This window comes from Culex pipiens, chromosome 1, assembly GCF_016801865.2.
Source record: "Culex pipiens pallens isolate TS chromosome 1, TS_CPP_V2, whole genome shotgun sequence".
Taxonomy (NCBI): Eukaryota; Metazoa; Arthropoda; class Insecta; order Diptera; family Culicidae; genus Culex; species Culex pipiens.
Genome location: NC_068937.1, coordinates 79558712 through 79570687, shown reverse-complemented (window position 1 = coordinate 79570687; position 11976 = coordinate 79558712). Strand labels below are relative to the sequence as shown.

The window sequence follows — 11976 nt, the reverse complement described above, 5'->3', positions numbered from 1 at the left end:
TCGACAGGGCCGGTTCACTGTCAAAAATGACAGATCGAAATGTCAACAACTGGCAGCTCTGACTTTGACATGACATTTTGCGCAATGTTATTGTTTGGGTTTGGGTTTTTGTTTTGATTGAAACGGAACCAGTTTCCGGAAGAGGACGGTGATTACTAGAGTGAACCATTGTCTGGAGGAGATCCCGAACGAGATCCAGAGGGTGGTTGATTCTAGACAAGAAGCGGCTCTCTATCGATATCATTGCGGGATGTTGATCATCTTCCTCTCCGAGAACGACCACGTGAGCACCGTCGGGTTTGCCAAGCAAAGCCGGCGCGGGCCGCCTCCGGTTAATACCGGCAGGGCAAAACCGTCCTCCTCCAACCCGGAATTGTCACTCTGAAAGGAAAGAATGTCCTTGCAGATGCCATCTTAGCCTCGACGAATTGCACCTACTTCAAAAACCTCAAAACAGCCAAGATCTTTGCTCTGAACTGGCATTCCGAACCCCAGCGATAACGTCGTCAAACAAAAATTTGTACCCGAACCAGCATCACCAACAAAGTGTACGACCGCTCCGAACACCTCTTTTGCCGTCGCCGATATAGGCGAGCTGTACGCGGAGGTCAGCAGGAAGAATGCCCCTAAAAAGGTAGCCCGCTTCGTTCCGGAACCGAAACCCGCCAAAGTCGCTAAGTCCAAGAATCCTCTTAAAAAAACCCTTCTTTTACTTTAGTACAAAGAAAACAAAAACGCCGATATTTTTATCATGCACTTGAAAGTTTATTTTTAATCTTGTTTTTAATGGTTGGTTACTATTTTTTTCAACATGATCGAAATTCACTTTTTTTGTTCACAAAGTTCTTCTTGACAAACTCCTCGCCCTTCCGGATGATTGTTTCAGCTCCGGAATGTCCTTCTTTAGCAGCTCTTGCTCGTAGGCGTTCACCTTGGGCAGACCAAGGCTCGGCGAGGGCAAAACAGGCTTCGGCGTAGGCCGTCGTGAACGTGGCCGATCCGGCATCGGCCTTGGCCTTGAGGACCTCCTGAATGCGTGCCGTCAGGGCGGCAATCTTGTCCTGGCGAAGCTCTGGGGTTCACTGGGATAACGGTCTAGCCGGAGTGGCCTCCGATGACCGGAATGTTGACCCGCCGAAGTCGATCGAGCCATTCCTATTGAACAGATTTGGCTTGCGAGGAATGATGAGAAAACAGCAATCATCTGGAAAAGAGAACACAAATGATAAACCGAATAAAATAAGCATTTATTTTAAAAGCTAAACATTACCTTACAAACCACCAGTAAATTTCGCTTGTTTTGCCAAACATAAATCCTTGCACAGCTGATTGACTTATTTGCAGCCTGCTGCCTTGATTGCTAAGCAAAACAAAAACAAACAAGATGCGCGCGTAAATTAGCACAAAACGAAATCGAAAAAACCAGCGCTGCCATGTCGTTCTGTCATACGAGGGGCGAGCCGATGCGTGGTTCAACGTGGTACCCGCGGTTCACAGCTTATGAGTCATAATTTTTGAAAATTTTTGTTCGGAGTGTTTAGTCTTTAATTAGTCTATGCTCCTGCGCTGTGCATTGCCTTAAAATGAACTATAGGCATGCGAAAATCGGTATATTCTCGGACAGTCAGGCAGCACTGCTAGCTCTGAAAGCCGCAAGGGTGGAGTCTAAACTCGTTTGGGACTGCATCGACGTACTACGGGAGCTGTCCCGCCGGAACAAAGTATCTTTGTTCTGGGTACCTGGGCACTGTGGGATCAGGGGGAACGAGTTTGCCGACCAGCTCGCTAGGCAGGGGTCATCGGCTAAATTTGTTGGTCCTGAACCATTTCTGGGTACATCAAAATGTGCTGTAAAGTACGAGTTAAAAAAATGGGAGGATAACCAAATTTCTTCCACATGGTTTGCAACACAGGGGTGTAGACAAGCCAAAATCTTCATTACACCAAAACCTGCAATTACCAATAAGCTTATTGGTCTAAAACGTAGTGAACTGCGCACTGTAACGGGGCTGCTTACAGGGCACTGTCCTGCAAAGTATCACCTCAAAAAACTCGGTATGGTCGACAACGACATATGCCGCTTCTGCAACACTCAGTCTAAGCCCAGGACTGCCATTCTGTTGCGCTGTGGTATTAAATATACTCCCATTACAGAATTCATCCAGCGAGACATCGTTGCAATCACGGTAGAAGTCCCCACAGCCACGGGAAAACAGGAGCTGATAATTGCGTCGGCTTACTTCCCTGGTGACCAGGACGACGTACCGCCACTTGAAACTACAGCTTTCGTGAGATACTGCAGAGACGTCAACAAACCATTTCTAATTGGATGCGACGCCAACGCACATCACACGATCTGGAGCAGCACGGACATAAATAAAAGAGGTGAGTGCCTTCTTGAATACCTTTCGTCAAACGATGTCAAAGTATGCAACGAGGGAGACAAACCTACTTTTATCAACGCTATTCGACAAGAGGTACTGGATCTCACCTTGTGTAGTTCCTCAATCTCCGAAAACGTTAAAAACTGGCACGTTTCGGACGAGCCCAGCCTATCTGACCACAGGCACATTGTCTTCAACATCGAAGCCAAGGCGCTGGAAACTGAGGAATATAGAATTCCCGCTAAAACGGACTGGAATGCCTTCAAGGAACACCTGCAAGGTACGCGAATGCCGATCAATCCAAAAATTCGGACTCCTATGGAACTGGAAACTGAAGCGGAAAATCTTCAGGGAAGGATCATAGAGGCGTTCAACGCAAGCTGTCCGTTGAAAAAAAGGAGGGTGTGCCGTGACGTTCCCTGGTGGAGCGAAAAGCTGGCAGATCTTCGCAAAGAAGCAAGACGCTTGTTCAACAGGGCTAAACTCTCGGGAAACTGGGATGCCCATAGAGCAGCTCTCACCAAATACAACGCTGAGTTGCGGAATGCTAAGAAAGAATCGAAAAAAAGATTCTGTGAAAGCATTGCGACAATGCCTGTAGCTACCCGACTACAAAAGGCGCTGTCCAAAGATCATACTAATGGTCTTGGGCAATTAAGAACGGAAGACGGAAGTCTCACGAAAACAAACAAGGATACTCTGGACGTGCTTATGTCCACTCAGCAGTTACCAACAGACCAGCGGACTTCAACGTGCGAAGAAGCGTTCCGGTAGAGGCAATCCATCTTGCTCGACGTATGTTCACAAGTACGTCGATCAAGCGGGCTCTCCATGCTTTTGAGCCCCTGAAATCTCCTGGACCCGACGGTATACTTCCCATCTTCTTACAAAAAGCGGGCGACATCATCTTGCCCGAAATGATCACAATATTTCGCTCTAGCTATATTCTAGGATACATCCCGGAAAGCTGGTGCAAGGTTAAGGTGATCTTCTTACCAAAGGCTGGCAAACCTGACAAGACTTTGCCTAAAGCCTTCAGACCCATAAGTCTGACATCCACGCTGTTAAAACTTATGGAAAAAATCACGGATAATTATATCCGTGCGGAGTTCCTGAAAAACTCTCCGCTGCACAGGCATCAACATGCTTACCAATCGGGTAAATCTACGGAATCCGCGTTACATCATCTGGTGACGCTTGTTGAAAAATCACTTAGGCATCAAGAAACGGTTCTAGGGGCGTTTCTGGACATTGAGGGAGCTTTCGACAACACATCATACGGATCAATCAAAACGGCACTTCTCAACAGAGGAATAGACGCTACAACCACGAACTGGATAGAAACCATGCTTAAGAGCAGGGAAATTTCTGCATCGCTAGGAGATACAACTGTAGTCGTGAAAGCGGCCAAAGGATGTCCGCAAGGAGGGGTACTCTCACCCTTGCTTTGGTCGCTAGTAGTAGATACACTTCTACAAAATCTCTCCGAACTAGGGTACGAAGTCATAGGATATGCTGACGATGTTACCCTCATCATCAGGGGCAAATGTGACGCGACGATCTCGTGCAGGTTGCAGTCAGGTCTCAACTACATCATTCACTGGTGCACACAAGAGGGACTATCCATCAACCCCAACAAAACCGTTTTAATTCCTTTCACTAGGCGGAGAAAACATAACATTTCTCCGCCGGTGATTAAAGGTGTTCGGCTCGACTTCAGTTCTGAAGTCAAGTATCTAGGAGTTTTCCTGGATCGCAAAATGAACTGGAACTCACATCTGGATTACGCCGTTAAAAAAGCAATATCGGCCATCTGGACCTGCAGTAAACTGTTCGGAAAGACCTGGGGCCTCTCGCCTCAACTGGCTCTCTGGTCTTACACCACCATAGCACGACCGATGCTAACATACGCGTCTCTCGTATGGTGGCCAAAAGTGAACGAGAGGACGGCGCAAGCAAAGTTGAACAAGGTTCAGCGGTTGGCCTGCCTCTCCATCACAAGTGCTATGAAAACAACACCGACCGCTGCAATGGAGGCACTGCTCCACATTCTACCACTACATCTTTACGTCAAGAAGGAAGCGGAGACTGGAGCACTACGACAGCGAAGGCATAATATCAACTACGAAGGTGATCTAACGGGTCACCTGCGCATCATGAAGGAGTTCGACATAACTCCTCTAGTAACAACAGTTACAGACTGCCCACTAAATGGCCCACCGTTTTTCAAGCAGAAGTCTATGCTATATAATATACTCCTGCCATAGACTAATAAAAGACTACTCAGTGGGCTCTGAACCATGACTCAACCTTTTTATGACCCCTCGACAGGGCCGGTTCACTGTCAAAAATGACAGATCGAAATGTCAACAACTGGCAGCTCTGACTTTGACATGACATTTTGCGCAATGTTATTGTTTGGGTTTGGGTTTTTGTTTTGATTGAAACGGAACCAGTTTCCGGAAGAGGACGGTGATTACTAGAGTGAACCATTGTCTGGAGGAGATCCCGAACGAGATCCAGAGGGTGGTTGATTCTAGACAAGAAGCGGCTCTCTATCGATATCATTGCGGGATGTTGATCATCTTCCTCTCCGAGAACGACCACGTGAGCACCGTCGGGTTTGCCAAGCAACGCCGGCGCGGGCCGCCTCCGGTTAATACCGGCAGGGCAAAACCGTCCTCCTCCAACCCGGAATTGTCACTCTGAAACGAAAGAATGTCCTTGCAGATGCCATCTTAGCCTCGACGAATTGCACCTACTTCAAAAACCTCAAAACAGCCAAGATCTTTGCTCTGAACTGGCATTCCGAACCCCAGCGATAACGTCGTCAAACAAAAATTTGTACCCGAACCAGCATCACCAACAAAGTGTACGACCGCTCCGAACACCTCTTTTGCCGTCGCCGATATAGGCGAGCTGTACGCGGAGGTCAGCAGGAAGAATGCCCCTAAAAAGGTAGCCCGCTTCGTTCCGGAACCGAAACCCGCCAAAGTCGCTAAGTCCAAGAATCCTCTTAAAAAAACCCTTCTTTTACTTTAGTACAAAGAAAACAAAAACGCCGATATTTTTATCATGCACTTGAAAGTTTATTTTTAATCTTGTTTTTAATGGTTGGTTACTATTTTTTTCAACATGATCGAAATTCACTTTTTTTGTTCACAAAGTTCTTCTTGACAAACTCCTCGCCCTTCCGGATGATTGTTTCAGCTCCGGAATGTCCTTCTTTAGCAGCTCTTGCTCGTAGGCGTTCACCTTGGGCAGACCAAGGCTCGGCGAGGGCAAAACAGGCTTCGGCGTAGGCCGTCGTGAACGTGGCCGATCCGGCATCGGCCTTGGCCTTGAGGACCTCCTGAATGCGTGCCGTCAGGGCGGCAATCTTGTCCTGGCGAAGCTCTGGGGTTCACTGGGATAACGGTCTAGCCGGAGTGGCCTCCGATGACCGGAATGTTGGCCCGCCGAAGTCGATCGAGCCATTCCTATTGAACAGATTTGGCTTGCGAGGAATGATGAGAAAACAGCAATCATCTGGAAAAGAGAACACGAATGATAAACCGAATAAAATAAGCATTTATTTTAAAAGCTAAACATTACCTTACAAACCACCAGTAAATTTCGCTTGTTTTGCCAAACATAAATCCTTGCACAGCTGATTGACTTATTTGCAGCCTGCTGCCTTGATTGCTAAGCAAAACAAAAACAAACAAGATGCGCGCGTAAATTAGCACAAAACGAAATCGAAAAAACCAGCGCTGCCATGTCGTTCTGTCATACGAGGGGCGAGCCGATGCGTGGTTCAACGTGGTACCCGCGGTTCACAGCTTATGAGTCATAATTTTTGAAAATTTTTGTTCGGAGTGTTTAGTCTTTAATTAGTCTATGCTCCTGCGCTGTGCATTGCCTTAAAATGAACTATAGGCATGCGAAAATCGGTATATTCTCGGACAGTCAGGCAGAACTGCTAGCTCTGAAAGCCGCAAGGGTGGAGTCTAAACTCGTTTGGGACTGCATCGACGTACTACGGGAGCTGTCCCGCCGGAACAAAGTATCTTTGTTCTGGGTACCTGGGCACTGTGGGATCAGGGGGAACGAGTTTGCCGACCAGCTCGCTAGGCAGGGGTCATCGGCTAAATTTGTTGGTCCTGAACCATTTCTGGGTACATCAAAATGTGCTGTAAAGTACGAGTTAAAAAAATGGGAGGATAACCAAATTTCTTCCACATGGTTTGCAACACAGGGGTGTAGACAAGCCAAAATCTTCATTACACCAAAACCTGCAATTACCAATAAGCTTATTGGTCTAAAACGTAGTGAACTGCGCACTGTAACGGGGCTGCTTACAGGGCACTGTCCTGCAAAGTATCACCTCAAAAAACTCGGTATGGTCGACAACGACATATGCCGCTTCTGCAACACAGAGCTGGAAAGCTCTGCGCATTTGCTCTGCACCTGTGGAGCAATTGCTACTCGAAGGCTGAATTCCCTAGGAAGTCGCCTTCTCTCGCCATACGCCGTATGGCGCACTCATCCCAAAAAGATGATCAGTTTCATGAACTGTATCATACCAGAATGGGATAAAAGCACAGGTCAGCCAACAACCAACTCGCTACCCCAAGTCAATGGGTACGAGTAACCGGCTAACTGTGTAGAGTAAACAGGGATACATCACAAAAGTTAGTCTCAAGGACGGACGAGGTGATATCAAACCCAAAAGCCCTATTTGAGCACAAGGAAAAAAAAATATGTTATTTATGTTATTTATGTTATGTATGTTATGTATGTTATTTATGTTATTTATGTTATTTATGTTATTTATGTTATTTATGTTATATATGTTATTTATGTTATTTATGTTATTTATGTTATTTATGTTATTTATGTTATTTATGTTATTTATGTTATTTATGTTATTTATGTTATTTATGTTATTTATGTTATTTATGTTATTTATGTTATTTATGTTATTTATGTTATTTATGTTATTTATGTTATTTATGTTATTTATGTTATTTATGTTATTTATGTTATTTATGTTATTTATGTTATTTATGTTATTTATGTTATTTATGTTATTTATGTTATTTATGTTATTTATGTTATTTATGTTATTTATGTTATTTATGTTATTTATGTTATTTATGTTATTTATGTTATTTATGTTATTTATGTTATTTATATTATTTATGGCTGTGAAACCCGCCTTACCTTACCTTTTTTACAGCACGATAAATTGAAGAACTAAACAAAAATCTGGAGTTTACTAAGCCGTAATGCTAAAGGGGTAAATGGGCATCTTATAGACTTATCTACGTGCGCATGTATTGCGCGTACGTACACGAAACAGTTTTAGGTTAAATTTTGTACCGCCCAGCAAAACAAATGGTGTGCTAGTGTGCGTGAGCTCGGCCTTAGATAACTCTATTGGGCTGACAAAAACTTTAGGTTTTCAGCAAAATTGATATGAGTCAAGAAGAATTTGTTAAACAAATATACAGATGATTGTGAAATATTAGAAAGATGTATAGGGACCATCCACAAACCACGTGGATAGATCACCCCCCCCCCCCCTCGTGGACAATTGTCCATTCCAAAAAAAATCTTTTTTGTATGGAGCGTGGACAATCACCAACAACTGGTTCGAACACGGAACCGGTTGTTGCGTTTGAAACGGAATTTGTATACGATTCTAATTAGATTCCGTTTCAGAATTCGGATTGATTTGACTGGGCACCACGCAGCGCCACACTGAAAGCCCAACCATTTTAATTTTGCAAACATTTGCTAAAAATGCTGCTTATTAAATTAACTGTGGCTTTTTGGTAAAAGTAAACGCAAATATGGTAAAATGTACCATGCTTCCTCAAAATTGCATGGTAGCAATTACAAAATCATTATCATTCTCTCCGTATTGGAGGGTTAAAATTACTATACCGCTGACGACATAGTAAAACTGACTGCGTTAATTAGTCAATCCAAGCACGGAATGTTTTTAGCAAAAATATGTATTTACGTATTTGGGCACATACTATATCTCGGATTAGTTTTCAAAAATACGTAAGAGCCAATGGTAAACAAAGCCTTTTTTGCCTCGGTATCCGACCCACTTACGAAAAACCAATTTCAAAAATGCTTAAGATTGTTCATCTACACGTCTTTCAAGTGACCCGAACTAAAAATTAATGAAATTTTATTACAATTTGGAGAAAAACGAATATTAATGTCGGAGATCACAATGGCTCTTACGGCTTGTTGAAAAATCACCCGAGATTTTATACTATATATACTAAGACGAATTTAATTCCGATTGAGTTGACTGGGTAGTACAGCGAAAAAGAGCATTCTTTTATTACGTAACGCAGTTGGTGGGTGGGTTGAGGGTGTGGGGGGTTCGAACGAGTTATATATATATATATATATATATATACGATATATATTATTTTGACAAAGAACTTTGTCCTAAAGGCTCTATTCTGGTGAGGTGTCAATCCAGAAAAACGAAAAATGTTGCATGCTTGGTACTGGGGAAGAGGTCTGCGACGCAACAAGGCACTGTTGCGTAACCATTTCAAGCCAATATAAATCCCGCTCGATCAGCCCAAGGAAATCATTCTATCGCTGGACGCCGAGGAGTGAACAACAACCTGGACCTGGAAGCAGATGGCCTGGAGGCCCAGAAGCAATTGGCCGAAAAGCAGCTGGCCTGGAGCAAGGAGCAGCCCAAGCGGAGGCAGGCCAGCCGGAATATTCTGGCCACAAGACCCGGAGTGGCCAGAACCCTCAGGGGTGTTCCGATGGAAGGCCATATGAGATTGGACAATATGGGTATCAAATTTATTGGATGTTGATACTGGTGATGAAAATGGCAATTTTGCCAGTATTGGCCACAACCTGGAGTGGCCGGTGCCCCCAGGGAGGTTGTCACGTGTGGATTTTTAACGAACTAAACGATTTTGGGCAATATGGGTATCAAAATTCATAATTTTCAATACTGGTAATGCAAATGGCCATTTTGACAGTATTGGCCACAACCTAGAGTGGCCGGTGTCCTCAGGGAGGTTCTCCCGGGAGGACATTTACCGAACCATACGATTTTGGGCAATATGGGTGTTGAGATTTGTGAAGGCGTAATTGGGCTGAATTTCTTTGAGCAGATCAAACTCCAATTGTTGTGGTAGATCAGCTAAAACTATGTTTATTTTATTAGATTTGGACAATTCAATTTGTTTGGTAAACTTACAATTATTCCGTTTTAAACTGCCTTTTCAATAAATCTCAATTGGCCTCGGCTTCCCGGATCAACTTTTAGTTTTCTTCTTTTTGGGTTACTTTGTGTTGTTCTGATACATTTCTTCACAGTTGGCAAATGAATCTAGTTCTAATTACTGGTTGCTAAGGTTTTATACCCACTTAGCCTCCAGAGATAAACAGACTCGTGATTCTCGTCGCAACATTCTCCCCCTCGTAATACGAGCTGTTAACACGAGTTTTACCACAGATATCCTGCGAGCGAATCACTAGTTATGTTCATTCATTTGCCTGAATACACACACCAACCTAATTTACACTCGATCGCGATCGGTTCTCCTATTTTGCCAACACGCGTCTTTATGGGTGCTGTGAGATGTGAATTAGACAACCCAATGAGCAAACGAGGCTTTGCATGCTGATAACTTCTTATATCAGCGCCTTTCAAGTGTTCAAACTTAGACAATAGTTTTTTGCTACTAAGGTTTTGTGTAGGAACATTTAAATGCCTAACTGTACGGACATTGAGTAGGGAATGCTTCTTCTTTGACTCATGCCAGGTATTAGTAGATCTAAACGTCTCGAATTTGGTTCTACCTTGATCGTACCGTCAAACCACTGCTGACTGAGGTTCTCCTTTGGCCCTTCCAACTGCAGTTCCTCTGCCAGGCTATCCTCCATCATTGTGCTGCATGAGCCCTCGTCGACGAAGGCCAATGTTTGCACTGTCTTGGACTTTCCGTGTAATTTGACCGGGATATACTTCAAGCCGGTTGATACTTCTGCTTCTGTTGCTGGTAAACATGCTCCCGAAGTTGCAGCCGGACTGTCCAGGACAGAATGCAGCAGCTGATGATGCTTGAGGCTGCATCCGTTTATTCCGCACTGCTTTGCCGTTCTACACAGCCAAGGAAGGTGACGGTTCAGACAACTTGGACACAACCGAAATTTGTTTACATGCTCCCAGCGCCTCTCTACGGTGATTGTTTGGAATACTGCACAGATTTGTGTACGATGCCCAAACTCACCACAGATTAGACATTTATTGTTTCTCTCACGGCGGCTCGGTCTGCTGCTCATTTCCTTACGCTCCTCATCTTCTGTGGATTCACTGCAGTTGTCCAGCTCACGATTCTCGGATTGCTCGCGAGTTGCTAGTGAGGTCACTTGGCTAGCCGCCGTGACGAGCTCGAACATGAACTCACTGAAAGTTGCAATGTTTACCTCACGAAGCTGCATCTTGTGAAAGGCCCATCTCAGCTTCAGTTGTGCTGGTAGTTTCTGGACCATTTCTTGTAGCAGGCACGGGTTGTTGAGGTGGGCTGTCAATCCAGTTGCTGCGATGTGATCCGAAAAGTTCTGCACCGCAAGCCCAAAGTGTATGAGTGCGTTGATATCTTCACTGTTTGGAGGTTTCGTTGCTCGAATTTTGGATAGTAGTGAAGATATCAGCAAATCAGGACGACCAAAAAGTAGTTTCAAGGTGGCGATTATTTGGGGGACACATTCTGGGAGAAGGAGTTTGCTGCTGACTGCATCTCGCGCTGGACCTTCGAGACAACTCTGGAGCCTAATCAGGTTTTCGACGTTGCTGAACTTGCAGGCTCTAGTAGAGTTGATGTAGCTGCTGTAGAATACTGGCCAATCTTCTGGTTGTCCGTTGAACTTGGGAAGTTCAGATGGAATCACTTGCCGGGCGAACATTTGTTGTAGGTAGTCTTCGCCTAATCTTGATGATGACTTCTTCTGGTCTTGTAAGAATGTGTAGAACTCGTGCTTCAATTCTCCATAGGTTGTGTGTACACCATCAATCGGTGTTCCTGCACGACATGAGTCCACCAGTCCCTTGGTTTTGGTTTGCAGCGCACTCAGGTGGTTCCCCAGAATTGCATACTTTTGCTCGAGGATTTTCCGTTCGAGAGCAATTTCCTCTTGCAATCTTTGGAGGCTCAATACTAACACAGTTGGAATTTCCGATTATAGGTTAGAGCACATATCGCATCTCCAATCTGTGTTCGGGATGGAGTGGTGCCCCGTCAAGCAATCTGCGTGGTAATATTGACTGCACTCCTTAAGGTGAAAATGTCCTCGTCTCCCGGATCTAAGCCTGCTTCACACCTTCTGGACAATTCAATTTGTTAATCTTCGGTTGGGACATTTCAGCGAAATTATCGTTTATGAATATTTTTTTTGTGTTGAGATTTGTGAAGGCGTAATTGGGCTGAATTTCTTTGAGCAGATCGAACTCCAATTGTTGTGGTAGATCAGCTAAAACTATGTTTATTTTATTAGATTTGGACAATTCAATTTGTTTGGTAAACTTACAATTATTCAGTTTTAAACTGCC

The 11976-nt window shown here is 44.3% G+C and overlaps 2 pseudogenes; both read right to left on the bottom strand.

The window, feature by feature from the left end:
• Positions 1–240: 240 nt before the first annotated feature.
• LOC128092342 (malate dehydrogenase, mitochondrial-like) lies at positions 241–1153 on the bottom strand (annotated as a pseudogene).
• Positions 1154–4948: 3795 nt separating this feature from the next.
• On the bottom strand, positions 4949–7242 carry LOC120430701 (uncharacterized; annotated as a pseudogene).
• Between the last annotated feature and the right edge of the window lie 4734 nt (positions 7243–11976).